The 21,239-nt window shown below is 45.3% G+C and overlaps 7 non-coding genes across 7 annotated transcripts; all 7 read left to right on the top strand.

Moving 5' to 3' along the window:
- The first annotated feature begins 6,033 nt into the window (after nucleotides 1-6,033).
- Nucleotides 6,034-6,147, top strand: LOC140308215 (U5 spliceosomal RNA). Its single transcript, XR_011916182.1, has one exon. It is a non-coding gene; the product is annotated as a U5 spliceosomal RNA (small nuclear RNA).
- Nucleotides 6,148-6,432: 285 nt separating this feature from the next.
- LOC140308093 (U2 spliceosomal RNA) lies at nucleotides 6,433-6,623 on the top strand. Its single transcript, XR_011916070.1, has one exon. It is a non-coding gene; the product is annotated as a U2 spliceosomal RNA (small nuclear RNA).
- Nucleotides 6,624-7,034: 411 nt separating this feature from the next.
- LOC140308214 (U5 spliceosomal RNA) lies at nucleotides 7,035-7,148 on the top strand. The gene has a single exon (XR_011916181.1). It is a non-coding gene; the product is annotated as a U5 spliceosomal RNA (small nuclear RNA).
- Nucleotides 7,149-7,456: 308 nt separating this feature from the next.
- On the top strand, nucleotides 7,457-7,647 carry LOC140307935 (U2 spliceosomal RNA). Its single transcript, XR_011915954.1, has one exon. It is a non-coding gene; the product is annotated as a U2 spliceosomal RNA (small nuclear RNA).
- A 411-nt stretch (nucleotides 7,648-8,058) lies between these two features.
- On the top strand, nucleotides 8,059-8,172 carry LOC140308213 (U5 spliceosomal RNA). Its single transcript, XR_011916180.1, has one exon. It is a non-coding gene; the product is annotated as a U5 spliceosomal RNA (small nuclear RNA).
- Nucleotides 8,173-8,480: 308 nt separating this feature from the next.
- LOC140307933 (U2 spliceosomal RNA) lies at nucleotides 8,481-8,671 on the top strand. Its single transcript, XR_011915953.1, has one exon. It is a non-coding gene; the product is annotated as a U2 spliceosomal RNA (small nuclear RNA).
- A 411-nt stretch (nucleotides 8,672-9,082) lies between these two features.
- Nucleotides 9,083-9,196, top strand: LOC140308323 (U5 spliceosomal RNA). Its single transcript, XR_011916280.1, has one exon. It is a non-coding gene; the product is annotated as a U5 spliceosomal RNA (small nuclear RNA).
- Nucleotides 9,197-21,239: the final 12,043 nt, after the last annotated feature.

Raw genomic sequence — 21,239 nt, 5'->3', positions numbered from 1 at the left:
CATGTGCGGTTTGATATTCGAAAATTTTCTTTCATGTTTTAAAGAAATTATTGATGGACATTCAGACCTTCTTGCAGCTGAACCCCTCTGCTCGCGCTTTTGATGGTGTATAGTAGGGCTTTCGAGCCTTTTCTTCCCGGTTTTTACAAATTATGGTTGGACATTCAGACCTTCTTGCAACCTAACACCTCCGCTCCCTCTTTTGATCATACATTGTCTGGCATTCGCACCTTGTCTTACGCGCTTTTTACAAACTTTAGTCGGACATTCAGACCTTCTTGCAGCTGAACCACCTCCGCTCCCTGTTTTGATCATGTATGGTCTGGCAATACTACCTTTTCTTACCCGTTTGTGAGTAATTTTGGCTGGACATTCACACCTACTCAAAGCCGAACAACTCCGCTACCGCATTTGATGGTGTATAGTTGGGCATTCTCACCCTTTCTCATCAGCTTTTTGCAAATTATGATCTGACATTCACACCTACTTGCAGTCGAACAGCTCTGCTCCCGCTTTTGATTATGTTTGGTTGGATATTCGAACCTTTTCTTCACTGCTTTTTACAAACTTTGTTCGGAGGTACACGTCTTCTTGAAGCCGAACACCTCCGCTTCCGCTTTTGATGGTGTATAGTCGGGCTTTCGAGCCTTTTCTTACCTGGTTTTTAGAAATTATGGTTGGACATTCAGACCTCGCAGCCAAACACCTCCGCTCCCTCTTTTGATCATACATTGTCGGTTATTCGCACCTTGTCTTACCCGCTTTTTACAAACTATAGTCAGACATTCACACGTTGCAGCTGAACCACCTCTGCTCCCTGTTTTGATTATGTATGGTCTGGCAATACTACCTTTTCTTACCCGGTTGTGAGTAATTATGGCTGGACATTCACACCTACTTGCAGTCGAACAGCTCTGCTCCCGCTTTTGATTTTGTTTGGTTGGATATTCGAACCTTTTCTTAACTGCTTTTTACAAACTTTGGTCGGACGTTCACACCTTCTTGCAGCCGAACAACTCCACTCCCGCTATTTATTGTGTACAGTCGGGTAGTTTAACCTTTTCTTACCCGCTTTTTACCAACTATGGTCGGACATTCACACCGTCTTACAGCGGAACACCTCCGCTTCCGCTTTTGATGGTGTATAGTCGGGCATGCGAACCTTTTCTTACCCGCTTTTTACAAACTATGGTCGGACATTCAAACCTTCTTGTAGCCGAAAGCCTCCGCTGCCTCTTTTGATCATACATTGTCGGGCATTCGCACCCTTTCTTACCCGCTTTTTATAAAACCATGGTCGGACTGTCACAACTTCTTGTAGCCGAACACATCTGCTCCCGCTATCGATTGTGTACAGTTGGGTTTTTTAACCTTTTCTTACCCGCTTTTTACCAGCTCTGGTCGGACATTCACACCTTCTTACAGCGGAAAAGGTCCGCTCCCTCTTTTGATGGTGTATTTTCGGGCATTCAAACCTTTTCTTACCCGCTTTTTACAAACTATGCTCGGACATTCAGACCTTCTTGCAGCTGAATCACCTCCGCTCCCTGTTTTGATTATGTATGGTCTGGCAATACTACCTTTTCTTACCCGTTTGTGAGTAATTATGGCTGGACATTCACACCTACTTTCAGCAGAACACCACCTCTCTCGCTTTTGATGATGTATGGACCGGCATTCTTACCTTTTCTAACACATTTTTCAGCAATTATGGTCGGACATTCCCACCTACTCAGAGCCGAACACCTCCGTTCCCGCATTTGATGGTGTATAGTCGGGCATTCTCACTCTTTCTCATCAGCTTTTTGCAAATTATGATCTGATATTCACAGCTGCTTTTGATAATGTATGGTTGGGCATTCGCACCTTTTTTTACCCATTTTTCAGGAATTATGGGTGGACATTCACACCGTCTTGCAGCTGAAAACATCCTCTCCCGCTTATGATCATGTGCGGTTTGATATTCGAAAATTTTCTTTCATGTTTTAAAGAAATTGTTGATGGACATTCAGACCTTCTTGCAGCTGAACCCCTCTGCTCGCGCTTTTGATGGTGTATAGTAGGGCTTTCGAGCCTTTTCTTCCCGGTTTTTACAAATTATGGTTGGACATTCAGACCTTCTTGCAACCTAACACCTCCGCTCCCTCTTTTGATCATACATTGTCTGGCATTCGCACCTTGTCTTACGCGCTTTTTACAAACTTTAGTCGGACATTCAGACCTTCTTGCAGCTGAACCACCTCCGCTCCCTGTTTTGATCATGTATGGTCTGGCAATACTACCTTTTCTTACCCGTTTGTGAGTAATTTTGGCTGGACATTCACACCTACTCAAAGCCGAACAACTCCGCTACCGCATTTGATGGTGTATAGTCGGGCATTCTCACCCTTTCTCATCAGCTTTTTGCAAATTATGATCTGACATTCACACCTACTTGCAGTCGAACAGCTCTGCTCCCGCTTTTGATTATGTTTGGTTGGATATTCGAACCTTTTCTTAACTGCTTTTTACAAACTTTGTTCGGAGGTACACGTCTTCTTGAAGCCGAACACCTCCGCTTCCGCTTTTGATGGTGTATAGTCGGGCTTTCGAGCCTTTTCTTACCTGGTTTTTAGAAATTATGGTTGGACATTCAGACCTTGCAGCCGAACACCTCCACTCCCTCTTTTGATCATACATTGTCGGTTATTCGCACCTTGTCTTACCCGCTTTTTGCAAACTATAGTCAGACATTCACACGTTGCAGCTGAACCACCTCTGCTCCCTGTTTTGATTATGTATGGTCTGGCAATACTACCTTTTCTTACCCGGTTGTGAGTAATTATGGCTGGACATTCACACCTACTTGCAGTCGAACAGCTCTGCTCCCGCTTTTGATTTTGTTTGGTTGGATATTCTAACCTTTTCTTAACTGCTTTTTACAAACTTTGGTCGGACGTTCACACCTTCTTGCAGCCGAACACCTCCGCTTCCGCTTTTGATAGTATATATTCGGGCATTCGAACCTTTTGTTACCCGCTTTTTACAAACCATGGGTGGACTTTCACACCTTCTTGTACCCGAACAACCCTGCTCCCGCTATTGGTGGTGTACAGTCGGGTATTTTAACCTTTTCTTACCCGCTTTTTACAAACTATGGTCGGACATTCACACCTTCTTACAGCGGAACACGTCTGCTCCACCTTTTAGTGTTCTATCACACCTTTTTTTCACCGCATTTTATGGATTATGGTTGGAAATTCTCAACCACTCTCATCCGAAGACCTCTCCTCCCGCTTTTGTGAATATATTTGAACTTTAGTCGGACATTCACACCTTCTTGCAGCTGAACCACCTCCGCTCCCTGTTTTGATCATGTATGGTCTGGCAATACTACTTTTTCTTACCCGTTTGTGAGTAATTATGGCTGGACATTCACACCTACTTTCAGCAGAACACCACCTCTCTCGCTTTTGATGATGTATGGACCGGCATTCTTACCTTTTCTAACACATTTTTCAGCAATTATGGTCGGAGATTCACACCTACTAACAGACGAACAACTCCGCTCCCGCATTTGATGGTGTATAGTTGTTGTTTTGCAAATTATGATCTGACATTCACACTTACTTGCAGTCGAACAGTTCTGCTCCCGCTTTTGATTATGTTTGGTTGGATATTCGAAACTTTTCTTAACTGCTTTTTACAAACTTTGGTTGGACGTTCAAACCCTCTTGTAGCCGAACACATCCACAGCTGCTTTTGATGATGTATGGTTGGGTATTCGCACCTTTTTTTTACCCATTTTTCAGTAATTATGGGTGGACATTCACACCTTCTTGCAGCTGAACACCTCCTCTCCCACTTATGATCATGTGCGGTTTGATTTTCAAAATTTTTACTTTAATTTTTTCTAGCAATTATTGATGGACATTCAGACCTTCTTGCAGCTGAACAACTCCGCTCCCTCTTTTGATCATAAATTGTCGGGCATTCGAACCTTTTCTTACCCGCTTTTTACAAAACTTGGTCGGACTTTCACACCTTTTAGTAGCCGAACAACTCCGCTCCCGCTATTGATTGTGTACAGTCGGGTATTTTAACCTTTTCTTACCCGCTTTTTACCAACTATGGTCGGACATTCATAACTTCTTACAACGGAACACCTCCGCTCCTTATTTTGATGATGTATGGTTGGGCATTCAAACCTACTTGTTGCCCGCTTTTCATTAATTATGGGTGGACATTCACACCTTGTCGCAGCCAAACACCTCCGCTCCCTGTTTTGATGGTGTATAATGGTGGACATTCGCACCTTTTCTCACCCGCTTTTTACTATGGTCGGCCATTCACAGCTTCCTCTCCACCATACTTGTATGGTGGGATATTCACACCCACTTGCATCCGAAGACCTCCGCCCCCACTTTTGTTGATATTTAGTCGGTCATTCGCACCTTACCCGCTTTTGGCAAACTATGGCCTTCTTGCAGCCAAACACCTGATCTCGCTTTTGATGATGTAAGGTTGGGCATTCAGACCTTGCTTCACCTACTTTTCACCAAATATAGTCGGACATTCACACCTTCTTGCAGCCGAACACTTCCGCTCCACTTTTGAGTGTTCTATGTAGCATTCACACCTTTTTCTTCACCGCATTTTATAGATTATGGTTGGAAATTCTCACCCACTCTCATCCGAAGACCTCTCCTCCCGCTTTTGTTAATGTATAGTCGGGCATGAGAACCTTTTCTTACCCGCTTTTTACAAATTATGGTTGGACATTCACACCTACTTGCAGCCGAATACTGATACTGATCCTCCCGTAATAAAATGGTCGGATCTTATCAAACACACTTTGTTTCTTGTGACAATCAAGTCAGCGAAACAGCGTATACACGTCAAGACACTGAATCAAGTTTGCCACAAGAACTCATAAGTTTGGCAGTATTGCTCTGCCGTCAGCAATCATACACCCATTTTATTTTCGTGAGACATGTGCAGGCACCTGTTCATCTACTGTTCTATCACTATGAATTAGTTTATCTATTATCAATAAGGATACTTCTACAACTACTATCAAAGTATGTCCGGACTTCTTATGTTGTCAGTTGCTATATATGAATAAGTGGGTAGCTACTGACAAGCATTAAGCATGTCACACAGCCCAAACATATAACATTTCAGGACACACCACACAGTTAACAACCACAGTGAAGCGTGTCAAAGCCCAAACATGTAACATTCAACGGGACACTTACACAACACATTCAAATCAAACAGTCAGACAACATACAAGAACATATACCCCAGCCGGCATTGCTCCCTGCCTATTTTCCTACAGCTCACTATGTGTGCGCACACCTTTATTCACAAACTCTTCAACTTATACTCTTTTACCGAAGCTGCTACAGCTCGATTGGCCGAATACCCTTAGATCCTATTTCGGTGAATTTGACATCTGCCTTACATGTAACAGATTAGCGATTTAGTTTGAGTGAAGGAATTCATTTTATAGCAAAATCCCAAATCGTGAAGAACTCATGAAAGTAAGCTTATTCTCGGATTCATGAAACTTTAGATTTGCTCTGTCTTTTACTGCAAAGTACAACGTTGTTTTTTTTGTTTAAATCTTTCTAGACATGGTAAATATGAAGGACAAAGCAGTTTTAACATAGTTTGAGTGAAGGAATTCATTTTATAGATAAAATCCCAAGAGTCTGCTGAGAAACAAGAATGAATGAGAAGTAGACTTTAACACGGCTCTAGGAGCGAGCCGAGTGTGGGCTAACCGGGAGAATTGCTTGAAAGAAACGCGACACCGAATGAGCGGTCAGAACAAAGCCTCAATACGGTTTTCCCGTGGTGTTTTTGTTGCTGCCTTGTCTTTTGCACAGAGTAAAAGACAAGGCAGCCATCGAATAGGGCCCGATTGTTCCTACTTGGTCAGCCGAGGAGCAAGGGGGGGAGCAAGCGTCTCAACCAAGCAAAGCTCACCATGGGGAAGGTGGCTATGCCAACTAGCCTGATGCCCTGCTCCCGCAGTGATGGATAATCGTACTCTGGTTTCTCTTCATAACGTACAAGTCTTTCGCCTTTTACTAAAGACTTCCGTGGAAAGCAGCACTAATGAGTTGTTTCTATTTTTGGCAGGCTTTACCTTTGCGGGTGAAGCCCTTTCCGTCTGTGCAAAAGAAATCTTGTTACTGTGCAGAGTGACTTCTCTGAGTAGAGTCGCCTTACTTGTTGCAACTGTGCCGATGTTGCTTGGATGGTGCTTGCTGGAGCGTGCGGGAGTGCAAAGTTATACCATTTAAAAGGGCTGAAGAGTGCTCAGTGCAGCGGGTGGGCGGAGGTGCAAAGTGACACTCTGGCCACCTATGGCCATAAAAAGAACACCGCTACAAGTGCGCATTGTGCCAGGAAGGGCCCTTGGACGTGAACCAGTGGACAGATATCGCTTCTCGGCCTTTTGGCTAAGATCAAGTGTAGTACCTGTTCTTATCAGTTTAATATCTGATATGGCCTTTGTACGAGGACTACATATTAAATTGATTTTTAGCAATAGGAGTTGAAAAAGGAGCTTGCTCCGTTCACTCCAAGCATCGACCCGGTACTGCAGTGCCGCTGGGAACGGTGCGCTCTTCTCTGCTCTTGTGAAAAAGCAAACAGTGGTGCAGGATGGAAGTTTCAGGGAGCCCAAGATGAAACTTTCTTTTAGTCTGCTGAGAAAAGAGAGTGAATGCGAAGTAGACTTTAACACAGCTCTGGGGGCAAGCCGAGTGCGGGCTAACCGGGAGAATTACTTGAAAGAAACGCGACACTGAATGAGCGGTCAGAACAAAGCCTCAATACAGTGTTCCCGTGGTGTTTGTGGCTGCCTTGTCTTTTGCACAGAGTAAAAGACAAGGCAGCCATCGAATAGGGCCCGATTTTTCCTACTTGGTCAGTCGAGGATCATGGAGGGGGAGCAAGCGTCTCAACCAAGCAAAGCTCACCATGGGGAAGGTGGCTATGCCAACTAGCCTGATGCCCTGCTCCCGCAGTGACGGATAATCGTACTCTGGTTTCTCTTCATAACGTACAAGTCTTTCGCCTTTTACTAAAGACTTCCGTGGAAAGCAGCACTAATGAGTTGTTTCTATTTTTGGCAGGCTTTACCTTTGCGGGTGAAGCCCTTTCCGTCTGTGCAAAAGAAATCTTGTTACTGTGCAGAGTGACTTCTCTGAGTAGAGTCGCCTTACTTGTTGCGACTGTGCCGATGTTTGAAGCTGGAGTGCAACGTTGTTGCTTGGATGGTGCTTGCTGGAGCGTGCGGGAGTGCAAAGTTATACCATTTAAAAGGGCTGAAGAGTGCTCAGTGCAGCGGGTGGGCGGAGGTGCAAAGTGACACTCTGGCCACCTCTGGCCATAAAAAGAACACCGCTACAAGTGCGCATTGTGCCAGGAAGGGCCCTCGGACGTGAACCAGTGGACAGTTATCGCTTCTCGGCCTTTTGGCTAAGATCAAGTGTAGTACCTGTTCTTATCAGTTTAATATCTGATATGGCCTTTGTACGAGGACTACATATTAAATGGATTTTTAGCAATAGGAGTTGAAAAAGGAGCTTGCTCCGTTCACTCCAAGCATCGACCCGGTACTGCAGTGCCGCTGGGAACGGTGCGCTCTTCTCTGCTCTTGTGAAAAAGCAAACAGTGGTGCAGGATGGAAGTTTCAGGGAGCCCAAGATGAAACTTTCTTTTCGTCTGCTGAGAAAAGAGAGTGAATGCGAAGTAGACTTTAACACAGCTCTGGGGGCGAGCCGAGTGCGGGCTAACCGGGAGAATTACTTGAAAGAAACGCGACACTGAATGAGCGGTCAGAACAAAGCCTCAATACGGTGTTCCCGTGGTGTTTGTGGCTGCCTTGTCTTTTGCACAGAGTAAAAGACAAGGCAGCCATCGAATAGGGCCCGATTTTTCCTACTTGGTCAGCTGAGGAGCAAGGAGGGGGAGCAAGCGTCTCAACCAAGCAAAGCTCACCATGGGGAAGGTGGCTATGCCAACTAGCCTGATGCCCTGCTCCCGCAGTGACGGATAATCGTACTCTGGTTTCTCTTCATAACGTACAAGTCTTTCGCCTTTTACTAAAGACTTCCGTGGAAAGCAGCACTAATGAGTTGTTTCTATTTTTGGCAGGCTTTACCTTTGCGGGTGAAGCCCTTTCCGTCTGTGCAAAAGAAATCTTGTTACTGTGCAGAGTGACTTCTCTGAGTAGAGTCGCCTTACTTGTTGCGACTGTGCCGATGTTTGAAGCTGGAGTGCAACGTTGTTGCTTGGATGGTGCTTGCTGGAGCGTGCGGGAGTGCAAAGTTATACCATTTAAAAGGGCTGAAGAGTGCTCAGTGCAGCGGGTGGGCGGAGGTGCAAAGTGACACTCTGGCCACCTCTGGCCATAAAAAGAACACCGCTACAAGTGCGCATTGTGCCAGGAAGGGCCCTCGGACGTGAACCAGTGGACAGTTATCGCTTCTCGGCCTTTTGGCTAAGATCAAGTGTAGTACCTGTTCTTATCAGTTTAATATCTGATATGGCCTTTGTACGAGGACTACATATTAAATGGATTTTTAGCAATAGGAGTTGAAAAAGGAGCTTGCTCCGTTCACTCCAAGCATCGACCCGGTACTGCAGTGCCGCTGGGAACGGTGCGCTCTTCTCTGCTCTTGTGAAAAAGCAAACAGTGGTGCAGGATGGAAGTTTTAGGGAGCCCAAGATGAAACTTTCTTTTAGTCTGCTGAGAAAAGAGAGTGAATGCGAAGTAGACTTTAACACAGCTCTGGGGGCGAGCCGAGTGCGGGCTAACCGGGAGAATTGCTTGAAAGAAACGCGACACTGAATGAGCGGTCAGAACAAAGCCTCAATACGGTGTTCCCGTGGTGTTTGTGGCTGCCTTGTCTTTTGCACAGAGTAAAAGACAAGGCAGCCATCGAATAGGGCCCGATTTTTCCTACTTGGTCAGCCGAGGAGCAAGGAGGGGGAGCAAGCGTCTCAACCAAGCAAAGCTCACCATGGGGAAGGTGGCTATGCCAACTAGCCTGATGCCCTGCTCCCGCAGTGACAGATAATCGTACTCTGGTTTCTCTTCATAATGTACAAGTCTTTCGCCTTTTACTAAAGACTTCCGTGGAGAGCAGCACTAATGAGTTGTTGCTATTTTTGGCAGGCTTTACCTTTGCGGGTGAAGCCCTTTCTGTCTGTGCAAAAGAAATCTTGTTACTGTGCAGAGTGACTTCTCTGAGTAGAGTTGCCTTACTTGTTGCGACTGTGCCGATGTTTGAAGCTGGAGTGCAAAGTTGTTGCTTGAATGGTGCTCGCTGGAGCGTGCGGGAGTGCAAAGTTATACCATTTAAAAGGGCTGAAGAGTGCTCAGTGCAGCGGGTGGGCGGAGATGCAAAGTGACACTCTGGCCACCTCGAAAACCGAGGTTACATCCAGTACCAGGGGCAGCCCAAGCTCTGCCGCAAGTGTGGTGAGCATGGGCACCTGGTTGAGGCTTGTACCAAGGTGATATGTGGGAAGTGCAGAGAAATTGGGGACACTTTTGGAGAGTGTCCAAATGGCAGGAAATGTAATCTCTGTGGAGAATTAAATCACCTCTTCTGAGATTGCCCTAAATCTTTTGCCAACAAATTAAAGACGGTAAAGCCACAGTCAAGCCAACAAAGAGAAGGACCAGAGGTGGCAGTTGGTGAACAAAGTGAAGAGGTTGACCCAATAAATTCAAACTTCCCGCTAAAAGCTTGGATTGGAAGTGAGGAGCAAAAAGGAGAGGGGCCTGTAGAGGCCTCACCACTCAGTGCTGAAGTCTGTGAGAATTCACAGGCAGAGGGTGGAGCTAAGCTAAATGAGGAGGAAGAGCAGACAGGTGAGTCTAGTGAAGGTACTCACCTCCCCGAAGGTCAACAGCCGAGGAGGACGGCATCTGAGTTGTCCTCTGATTCCCTTTAGCTCTGCAATCAACCCCCAGGGACTCAAAGTTAAATGCAACATTGCATCAGAGGCCAACACGAGAGTCCGAAAAGGAGAGCTAGTTTCCCAAGAATTAACCTGAGTGTGTAATTTGTTTTGATAACTTAGAAAAACGAAAATGACATACCTACTTTCCTTTATCCTTTTAATGGTTCTCACCTTCTCAACACTAAATGTGAGAAGTGTGAAATCAAAGACAAGAGCCCAGAGTATTATATCCTTCTTAGACTCCATAAAATCAGATGTGTTTTTAATACAAGAATGTGGACTACCTTTTTTGAAAAACCATAGACAATGGGAGGAAATGTGGCCCAATTTATCGATATGGAGTGGCTCAAATCAAATTAAAAATGATGGTGTGGCCATTCTAATTAAAAATCCGCATGTTCTGGTGCGAGACGGACGGGCACTTTTAGCACACTTGAATTTTATGGGGCAAGACTTTAACCTCTTAAATATTTATGGTTTCAATGGAAAAAATGACAGGTATGACCTTTTAGAAGATTACTCACAAACGGGTAAGAAATGGTAGTATTTCCAGACAATACATGATCAAAAGGGAGCGGAGGTGGTTCAGCTGCAAGGTGTGAATTTCTGACTAAAGTTTGTAAAAAGCGCGTAAGACAAGGTGCGAATGCCCAACAATGTATGATCAAAAGAGGGAGCGGAGGTTTTCGGCTTCAAGAAGACGTGAACCTCCGAACAAAGTTTGTAAAAAGCAGTTAAGAAAAGGTTCGAATATCCAACCAAACATAATCAAAAGCGGGAGCAGAGCTTTTCGACTGCAAGTAGGTGTGAATGTCAGATCATGATTTGCAAAAAGCTGATGAGAAAGGGTGAGAATGCCCGACTATACACCATCAAATGCGGTAGCGGAGTTGTTTGTCTGTGAGTAGGTGTGAATCTGCGACCATAATTGCTGAAAAATGTGTTAGAAAAGGTAAGAATGCCGGTCCATACATCATCAAAAGCGAGAGAGGTGGTGTTCTGCTGAAAGTAGGTGTGAATGTCCAGCCATAATTACTCACAAACGGGTAAGAAAAGGTAGTATTGCCAGACCATACATGATCAAAACAGGGAGCGGAGGTGGTTCAGCTGCAACGTGTGAATGTCTGACTATAGTTTGTAAAAAGCGGGTAAGACAAGGTGCGAATGCCCGACAATGTATAATCAAAAGAGGGAGCGGAGGTGTTCGGCTGCAAGGTCTGAATGTCCAACCATAATTTCTAAAAACCGGGTAAGAAAAGGCTCAAAAGCCCGACTTTACACCATCAAAAGCGGGAGCGGAGGTGTTCAGCTGCAACGTGTGAATGTCTGACTATAGTTTGTAAAAAGCGGGTAAGACAAGGTGCGAATGCCCGACAATGTATAATCAAAAGAGGGAGCGGAGGTGTTCGGCTGCAAGGTCTGAATGTCTAACCATAATTTCTAAAAACCGGGTAAGAAAAGGCTCAAAAGCCCGACTTTACACCATCAAAAGTGGGAGCGGAGGTGTTCAGCTGCAAGAAGGTGTGAATGTTCGACTAAAGTTTGTAAAAATCTGGTAAGACAAGGTATGAATGTCCGACAATGTATGATCAAAAGCGGGAGCGGAGATGTTCAGCTGCAAGAAGGTCTGAATGTCCATCAATAATTGCTAGAAAAAATTAAAGTAAAAATTTCGAAAATCAAACCGCACATGATCATAAGTGGGAGAGGAGGTGTTCAGCTGCAAGAAGGTGTGAATGTCCACCCATAATTCCTTAAAAATGGGTAAAAAAAAGGTGCGAATACCCAACCATACATCATCAAAAGCAGGTGTTAATGTCAGATCATAATTTGCAAAAAGCTGATGAGAAAGGGTGAGAATGCCCGACTATACACCATCAAATGCGGGAGCGGAGTTGTTTGTCTGTGAGTAGGTGTGAATCTCCGACCATAATTGCTGAAAAATGTGTTAGAAAAGGTAAGAATGCCGGTCCATACATCATCAAAAGCGAGAGAGGTGGTGTTCTGCTGAAAGTAGGTGTGAATGTCCAGCCATAATTACTCACAAACGGGTAAAAAAAAGTAGTATTGCCAGACCATACATGATCAAAACAGGGAGCGGAGGTGGTTCAGCTGCAAGAAGGTGTGAATGTCTGACTAAAGTTCAAATATATTAACAAAAGCGGGAGGAGAGGTCTTCGGATAGATTGGTTGAGAATTTCCAACCATAATCTATAAAATGCGGTGAAAAAAAGGTGTGATAGAACACTAAAAGGTGGAGCGGAAGTGTTCCGCTGCAAGAAGGTGTGAATGTCCGACTATATTTGGTGAAAAGCAGGTGAAGCAAGGTCTGAATGCCCAACCTTACATCATCAAAAGTGAGATCAGAGGTGTTTGGCTGCAAGAAGGCCATAGTTTGCCAAAAGCGGGTAAGGTGCGAATGACCGACTAAATATCAACAAAAGTGGGGGCGGAGGTCTTCGGATGCAAGTGGGTGTGAATATCCCACCATACAAGTATGGTGGAGAGGAAGCTGTGAATTGCTGACCATAGTTTGCAAAAAGCGGGTGAGAAAAGGTGCGAATGTCCAACCATACACCATCAAAACAGGGAGCGGAGGTGTTTGGCTGCGACAAGGTGTGAATGTCCACCCATAATTAATGAAAAGCGGGCAAGAAGTAGGTTCGAATGCCCAACCACTCATCATCAAAAGCAGGAGTGGATGTGTTCGGCTATAAAAAGGTTTGAATGTCCGAGCATAATTTGTAAAAAGCGGGTAAGAAAAGGTTCGAATGCCCGAACATACACCATCAAAAGAGGGAGCGGAGGTGTTCCGCTGTAAGAAGGTGTGAATGTCCGACCAGAGTTGGTAAAAAGCGGGTAAGAAAAGGTTAAAAAACCCGACTGTACACAATCAATAGCGGGAGCAGATGTGTTCGGCTACAAGAAGGTGTGACAGTCCGACCATGGTTTGTAAAAAGCGGGTAAGAAAAGGTGCAAATGCCCGACAATGTATGATCAAAAGAGGGAGCGGAGCTTTTCGGCTACAAGAAGGTTTGAATGTCCGACCATAGTTTGTAAAAAGCGGGTAAGAAAAGGTTCGAATGCCCGACTATACACCATCAAAAGCGGAAGCGGAGGTGTTCCGCTGTAGACGGTGTGAATGTCCGACCATAGTTGTTAAAAAGCGGGTAAGAAAAGGTTAAACTACACGACTGTACACAATCAATAGCGGGAGTGGAGTTGTTCGGCTACAAGAAGGTGTGAAAGTCCGACCATGGTTTGTAAAAAACGGGTAAGAAAAGGTTCGAATTCCCGAATATATACCATCAAAAGCGGAAGCGGAGGTGTTCGGTTGCAAGAAGGTGTGAACGTCCGACCAAAGTTTGTAAAAAGCAGTTAAGAAAAGGTTCGAATATCCAACCAAACAAAATCAAAAGCAGGAGCAGAGCTGTTCGACTGCAAGTAGGTGTGAATGTCCAGCCATAATTACTCACAAACGGGTAAGAAAAGGTAGTATTGCCACTCCATACATGATCAAAACAGGGAGCGGAGGTGGTTCAGCTGCAACGTGTGAATGTCTGACTATAGTTTGTAAAAAGCGGGTAAGACAAGGTGCGAATGCCCGACAATGTATGATCAAAAGTGGGAGCGGAGGTGTTCGGCTGCAAGGTCTGAATATCCAACCATAATTTCTAAAAACCGGGTAAGAAAAGGCTCGAAAGCCCGACTTTACACCATCAAAAGCGGGAGCGGAGGTGTTCAGCTGCAAGAAGGTGTGAATGTTCGACTAAAGTTTGTAAAAATCTGGTAAGACAAGGTATGAATGTCCGACAATGTATGATCAAAAGCGGGAGCGGAGGTGTTCATCTGCAAGCAGGTCTGAATGTCCATCAATAATTGCTAGAAAACATGAAAGTAAAAATTTCTAAAATCAAACCACACATGATCATAAGTGGGAGAGGAGGTGTTCCGCTGCAAGAAGGTGTGAATATCCACCCATAATTCCTGAAAAATGGGTAAAAAAAAGGTGCGAATGCCCAACCATACATCATCAAAAGCAGCTGTGGATGTGTTCGGCTACAAGAAGGTGTGAACGTCCAACCAAAGTTTGTAAAAAGCAGTTAAGAAAAGGTTCGAATATCCAACCAAACATAATCAAAAGCGGGAGCAGAACTCTTCGACTGCAAGTAGGTGTGGATGTCAGATCATGATTTGCAAAAAGCTGATGAGAAAGGGTGAGAATGCCCGACTATACACCATCAAATGCGGGAGCGGAGTTGTTTGTCTGTGAGTAGGTGTGAATCTGCGACCATAATTGCTGAAAAATGTGTTAGAAAAGGTAAGAATGCCGGTCCATACATCATCAAAAGCGAGAGAGGTGGTGTTCTGCTGAAAGTAGGTGTGAATGTCCAGCCATAATTACTCACAATCGGGTAAGAAAAGGTAGTATTGCCAGACCATACATGATCAAAACAGGGAGTGGAGGTGGTTCAGCTGCAACGTGTGAATGTCTGACTATAGTTTGTAAAAAGCGGGTAAGACAAGGTGCGAATGCCCGACAATGTATAATCAAAAGAGGGAGCGGAGGTGTTCAGCTGCAAGAAGGTGTGAATGTTCGACTAAAGTTTGTAAAAATCTGGTAAGACAAGGTGCGAATGCCCGACAATGTATGATCAAAAGCGGGAGCGGAGGTGTTCAGCTGCAAGAAGGTCTGAATGTCCATCAATAATTGCTAGAAAAAAATAAAGTAAAAATTTCGAAAATCAAACCGCACATGATCATAAGTGGGAGAGGAGGTGTTCAGCTGCAAGAAGGTGTGAATGTCCACCCATAATTGCTGAAAAATGGGTAAAAAAAAGATGCGAATACCCAACCATACATCATCAAAAGCAGGTTTTAATGTCAGATCATAATTTGCAAAAAGCTGATGAGAAAGGGTGAGAATGCCCGACTATACACCATCAAATGCGGGAGCGGAGTTGTTTGTCTGTGAGTAGGTGTGAATCTCCGACCATAATTGCTGAAAAATGTGTTAGAAAAGGTAAGAATGCCGGTCCATACATCATCAAAAGCGAGAGAGGTGGTGTTCTGCTGAAAGTAGGTGTGAATGTCCAGCCATAATTACTCACAAACGGGTAAGAAAAAGTAGTATTGCCAGACCATACATGATCAAAACAGGGAGCGGAGGTGGTTCAGCTGCAAGAAGGTGTGAATGTCCGACTAAAGTTCAAATATATTAACAAAAGCGGGAGGAGAGGTCTTCGGATGAGAGTGGTTGAGAATTTCCAACCATAATCTATAAAATGCGGTGAAAAAAAGGTGTGATAGAACACTAAAAGGTGGAGCGGAAGTGTTCGGCTGCAAGAAGGTGTGAATGTCCGACTACATTTGGTGAAAAGCAGGGGAAGCAAGGTCTGAATGCCCAACCTTACATCATCAAAAGCGAGATCAGAGGTGTTTGGCTGCAAGAAGGCCATAGTTTGCCAAAAGCGGGTAAGGTGCGAATGACCGACTAAATATCAACAAAAGTGGGGGCGGAGGTCTTCGGATGCAAGTGGGTGTGAATATCCCACCATACAAGTATGGTGGAGAGGAAGCTGTGAATTGCTGACCATAGTTTGCAAAAAGCGGGTGAGAAAAGGTGCGAATGTCCAACCATACGTGATCAAAACAGGGAGCGGAGGTGTTTGGCTGCGACAAGGTGTGAATGTCCACCCATAATTAATGAAAAGCGGGCAAGAAGTGGGTTCGAATGCCCAACCACACATCATCAAAAGCAGGAGTGGATGTGTTCGGCTATAAGAAGGTTTGAATGTCCGACCAGAGTTGGTAAAAAGCGGGTAAGAAAAGGTTAAAAAAACCCGACTGTACACAATCAATAGCGGGAGCAGATGTGTTCGGCTACAAGAAGGTGTGACAGTCCGACCATGGTTTGTAAAAAGCGGGTAAGAAAAGGTTCGAATGCCCGACTATACACCATCAAAAGCGGAAGCGGAGGTGTTCCGCTGTAGACGGTGTGAATGTCCGACCATAGTTGGTAAAAAGCGGGTAAGAAAAGGTTAAACTACACTACTGTACACAATCAATAGCGGGAGTGGAGTTGTTCGGCTACAAGAAGGTGTGAAAGTCCGACCATGGTTTGTAAAAAACGGGTAAGATAATGTTCGAATTCCCGAATATATACCATCAAAAGCGGAAGCGGAGGTGTTCGGTTGCAAGAAGGTGTGAACGTCCGACCAAAGTTTGTAAAAAGCAGTTAAGAAAAGGTTCGAATATCCAACCAAACAAAATCAAAAGCAGGAGCAGAGCTGTTCGACTGCAAGTAGGTGTGAATGTCCAGCCATAATTACTCACAAATGGGTAAGAAAAGGTAGTATTGCCACTCCATACATGATCAAAACAGGGAGCGGAGGTGGTTCAGCTGCAACGTGTGAATGTCTGACTATAGTTTGTAAAAAGCGGGTAAGACAAGGTGCGAATGCCCGACAATGTATGATCAAAAGAGGGAGCGGAGGTGTTCGGCTGCAAGGTCTGAATATCCAACCATAATTTCTAAAAACCGGGTAAGAAAAGGCTCGAAAGCCCGACTTTACACCATCAAAAGCGGGAGCGGAGGTGTTCAGCTGCAAGAAGGTGTGAATGTTCGACTAAAGTTTGTAAAAATCTGGTAAGACAAGTTATGAATGCCCGACAATGTATGATCAAAAGCGGGAGCGGAGGTGTTCAGCTGCAAAGAAGGTCTGAATGTCCATCAATAATTGCTAGAAAACATGAAAGTAAAAATTTCTAATATCAAACCGCGCATGATCATAAGTGGGAGAGGAGGTGTTCAGCTGCAAGAAGGTGTGAATGTCCATCAATAATTGCTAGAAAACATGAAAGTAAAAATTTCTAAAATCAAACCGCACATGATCATAAGTGGGAGAGGAGGTGTTCAGCTGCTAGAAGGTGTGAATATCCACCCATAATTCCTGAAAAATGGGTAAAAAAAAGGTGCGAATGCCCAACCATACATCATCAAAAGCAGCTGTGGATGTGTTCGGCTACAAGAAGGTGTGAACGTCCAACCAAAGTTTGTAAAAAGCAGTTAAGAAAAGGTTCGAATATCCAACCAAACATAATCAAAAGCGGGAGCAGAACTGTTCGACTGCAAGTAGGTGTGGATGTCAGATCATAATTTGCAAAAAGCTGATGAGAAAGGGTGAGAATGCCCGACTATACACCATCAAATGCGGGAGCGGAGTTGTTCGTCTGTGAGTAGGTGTGAATCTCCGAACATAATTGCTGAAAAATGTGTTAGAAAAGGTAAGAATGCCGGTCCATACATCATCAAAAGCGAGAGAGGTGGTGTTCTGCTGAAAGTAGGTGTGAATGTCCAGCCATAATTACTCACAAACGGGTAAGAAAAGGTAGTATTGCCAGACCATACATGATCAAAACAGTAAGCGGAGGTGGTTCAGCTGCAAGAAGGTGTGGATGTCTGACTATAGTTTGTAAAAAGCGGGTAAGACAAGGTGCGAATGCCCGACAATGTAAGGCAAGGCAAGACAAGGCAAGTATATTTGTATAGCACAATTCAACAACAAGGTGATTCAAAGTGCTTCACAGAGACATTAAAACAGAAGAAATAAAAAGCATGATTTAAAATTTAAACAAAAGAAGGAAATAAGAACAATAGATAAAATCAGAAAAAATTATATATATGAAAGATAAAATCAATAGTTAAAACATGATTCCGTTTTGAAACTCAAGCTTATTCAAATGCAGCTGAAAATAGATGTGTCTTCAACCTGGACTTAAATACACTGAGTGTTTCAGCTGATCTGAGGCTTTCTGGGACTTTGTTCCAGACATGTGGAGCATAGAAGCTGAATGCAGCTTCTCCATGTCTGGTTTTGACTCTGGGAACTGATAAAATACCGGATCCAGATGACCTGAGGGGTCTGGAAGGTTCATAGTGGGTCAGGAGGTCACTGATGTATTTTGGTCCTTGACCATTCAGAGCTTTATAGACCAGCATCAGAACTTTAAAGTCTATCCTCTGATGGACAGGCAGCCAGTGTAAAGACTTGAGAGCTGGACTGTGATGTGCTCCACTTTTTTGGTCTTAGTGAGGACTCGAGCAGCTGAGTTCTGGATGAGCTGCAGTTGTCTAACTGACTTTTTAGGCAGACCTGTAAAGATGCTATTACAATAATCAAGCCTACTAAAGATGAATGCATGGACTAGTTTTTCCAGGTCCTGCTGAGACATCAGATCTTTTAGCCTTGATATATTCTTAAGGTGATAGTAGGCTGACTTTGTTAATGCCTTAATGTGTTTGTCCAAATTTAGGTCTGAGTCCATCACTACACCCAGATTTCTGGCCTGGTTGGTCGTTTTTAGATTTATAGATTGAAGCTCTGTGGTGACTTTCAATCGTTTATCTTTGGCTCCAAAGACAATTACCTCAGTTTTGTTTTTGTTTAGCTGGAGGAAGTTGTGGCACATCCAGTCATTAATCTCCTCAATGCATTTTCCAAGGGCCTGTACAGGCCCTCTGTCTCCTGGTGACATTGTTATATACATCTGTGTGTCATCTGCATAGCTATGGTAGTTTATTTGGTTGTTTTTTATAATCTGTGCCAGTGGGAGCATGTAGATGTTAAACAGAAGAGGTCCCAGGATGGAACCTTGGGGAACTTGTGATTCTTGTCTGCTCAGATGTAAAGTTACCTATTGACACAAAGTACTTCCTGTTCTCTAAGTATGTTTTGAACCAGTTTAGTACAGTTCCGGAAAGACCAGCCCAGTTCTCCAGTTGTTTGAGTAATATATTGTGGTCAACTGTATCAAAGGCAGCACTGAGATCCAGTAAAACTAAGACTGACATTTTTCCACTGTCTGTATTCATACATATGTCATTAAACACTTTGGTCAGAGCAGTCTCAGTGCTGTGGTGCTGTCTAAAGCCTGACTGGAAGGTATCATAGCAGTTATTTTGTGTTAAAAAGTAATTAAGCTGTTGAAAAACCGCTTTTTCAATGATCTTACTTAAAAATGGGAGATTTGAGATGGGCCTGTAGTTGTTCATTTGCGTCTTATCAAGATTGTCCTTTTTCAGCAGAGGTTTAATTACAGCTGTTTTTAGTGGCTCTGGAAACACACCTGACGTTAAGGACAGGTTCACAATCAGTAACAGGTCTGACTCCAAAGTCTTTGAGACCCCTTTGAAAAAACCTGTTGGTAGGATGTCTAAACAGCAAGAGGAGGACTTCAGGTGACGTAAGATGTCCTCCAGGTCTTTACTGTTAATGGGTTGAAATAGTGTCATGGTGTTTAAACCGGTTTTCGGTGGACACAGTACATATGCTGAACCTGCTGCTGATGTACCAACTGCTTGTCTAATATTTTGGACTTTGTCTATGAAGAATTTGGCAAAGTCATTGCAGGCCATGGTGGAATGGAGTTCATTTGCCACTGACACAGGAGGGTTTGTTAGCCTGTCAACTGTAGCAAATAAGGCCCGAGCATTATGACTGTTTTTGGTGATGATGTCAGGGAAGTAGGATTTCCTTGCATTCCTCAGTTGTAAATTATAAGAGTGAAGTTTCTCTTTATAGATGTCATAATGAACCTGGAGATTTGTTTTTCTCCATCGGCGCTCAGCTTTCCGACACACTCTTTTCCCATTTTTCACCAGTTACTCTCCGACTCTGCCTCTTCCGAGCACGTGTTGGTAGGATTGAGGAGTTCCTCGAAGTACTCCCCCCACCGACTCACAACATCCCTAGTTGAGGTCAGCAAAGCCCCGTCCCCACTGTAAACAGTGTTGACTGTGAGCCGCTTCCCCCCCCTGAGACGCCGGATGGTGGACCAGAATCTCTTCGAGGCCGTCCGGAAATCGTTCTCCATGGTCTCACCGAACTCCTCCCAGGCCCGAGTTTTTTTCTCAGCAACCGCCGAAGCCGCAGCCCGTCTGGCCTGTCGGTACCTATCAGCTGCTTCCAGGGTCCCACTGGCCAAAAAGGCCCGATAGGACTCCTTCTTCAGCTTGACGGCTTCCCTCACCACTGGTGTCCACCAGCAGGTTCGAGGGTTGCCGCCACGACAGGCACCGACCACCTTACGGCCACAACTCCGATCAGCTGCCTCGGCAATGGAGTCACGGAACATGGCCCATTCGGACTCAATGTCCCCCACCTCCCCCGGGATATGGTTGAAGCTCTGCCGGAGGTGGGAGTTAAAGCTCCTTCTGACGGGGGATTCTGACAAACGCTCCCAGCAGACCCTCACAATACGTTTGGGCCTGCCAGGTCTGATCGGCATCCTCCCCCACCAGCGGAGCCAACTCACCACCAGGTGGTGATCAGTTGACAGCTCCGCCCCTCTCTTCACCCGAGTGTCCAGGACATACGGCCGCAAGTCCGATGATACAACCACAAAGTCGATCATCGAACTGCGGCCAAGGGTGTCCTGGTGCCAAGTGCACATATGGACACCCTTATGTCTGAACATGGTGTTCGTTATGGACAGTCCATGACCAGCACAGAAGTCCAACAACATAACACCACTCTGGTTCAGATCGGGGGGGCCGTTCCTCCCAATCACACCCCTCCAGGTCTCACTGTCATTGCCCACGTGAGCATTGAAGTCCCCCAGCAGAACGAGGGAGTCTCCGGTAGGAGCATTCTCCAGTGCCTCCCCCAGAGACTCCAAAAAGGGTGGGTACTCTGAACTGCTGTTTGGCGCATAGGCACAAACAACAGTCAGGACTCGTCCCCCCACCCGAAGGCGGAGGGAGGCTACCCTCTCGTTCACTGGGGTAAACCCCAATGTACTGGCACACAGCCGGGGGGCAATAAGTATGCCCACACCTGCTCTGCGCCTCTCACCACGGGCAACTCCAGAGTGGAAGAGAGTCCAACCCCTCTCAAGAGGACTGGTTCCAGAGCCCAAGCCGTGCGTCGAGGTGAGTCCGACTATATCTAGCCGGAACCGCTCAGCCTCGCGCACCAGCTCCGGCTCCTTCCCCAACAGAGAGGTGACATTCCACGTCCCAAGAGCTAGCTTCAGTAGCCGAGGATCAGACCGCCAAGGCCTCTGCCTTCGGCCGCTACCCAGCTCACATCGCACCCGACCCCCTTGGCCCCTCCCACGGGTGGTGAGCCCGTCGGAAGGGGGACCCACGTCATCATTTCGGGCTATGCCCGACCGAGCCCCATGGGCACAGACCCGGCCACCAGGCGCCCGCTGCCGGGCCCCACCCCCGGGCCTGGCTCCGAGGTCCAAATTTTTTGTTCATC

This window comes from Leuresthes tenuis, unplaced genomic scaffold, assembly GCF_036924035.1.
Source record: "Leuresthes tenuis unplaced genomic scaffold, fLeuTen1.0.hap1 SCAF_5, whole genome shotgun sequence".
Lineage (NCBI taxonomy): Eukaryota > Metazoa > Chordata > Actinopteri > Atheriniformes > Atherinopsidae > Leuresthes > Leuresthes tenuis.
Note: the sequence above shows the minus strand (reverse complement) of the source record. Positions and strands in the feature narration are given on the sequence as shown.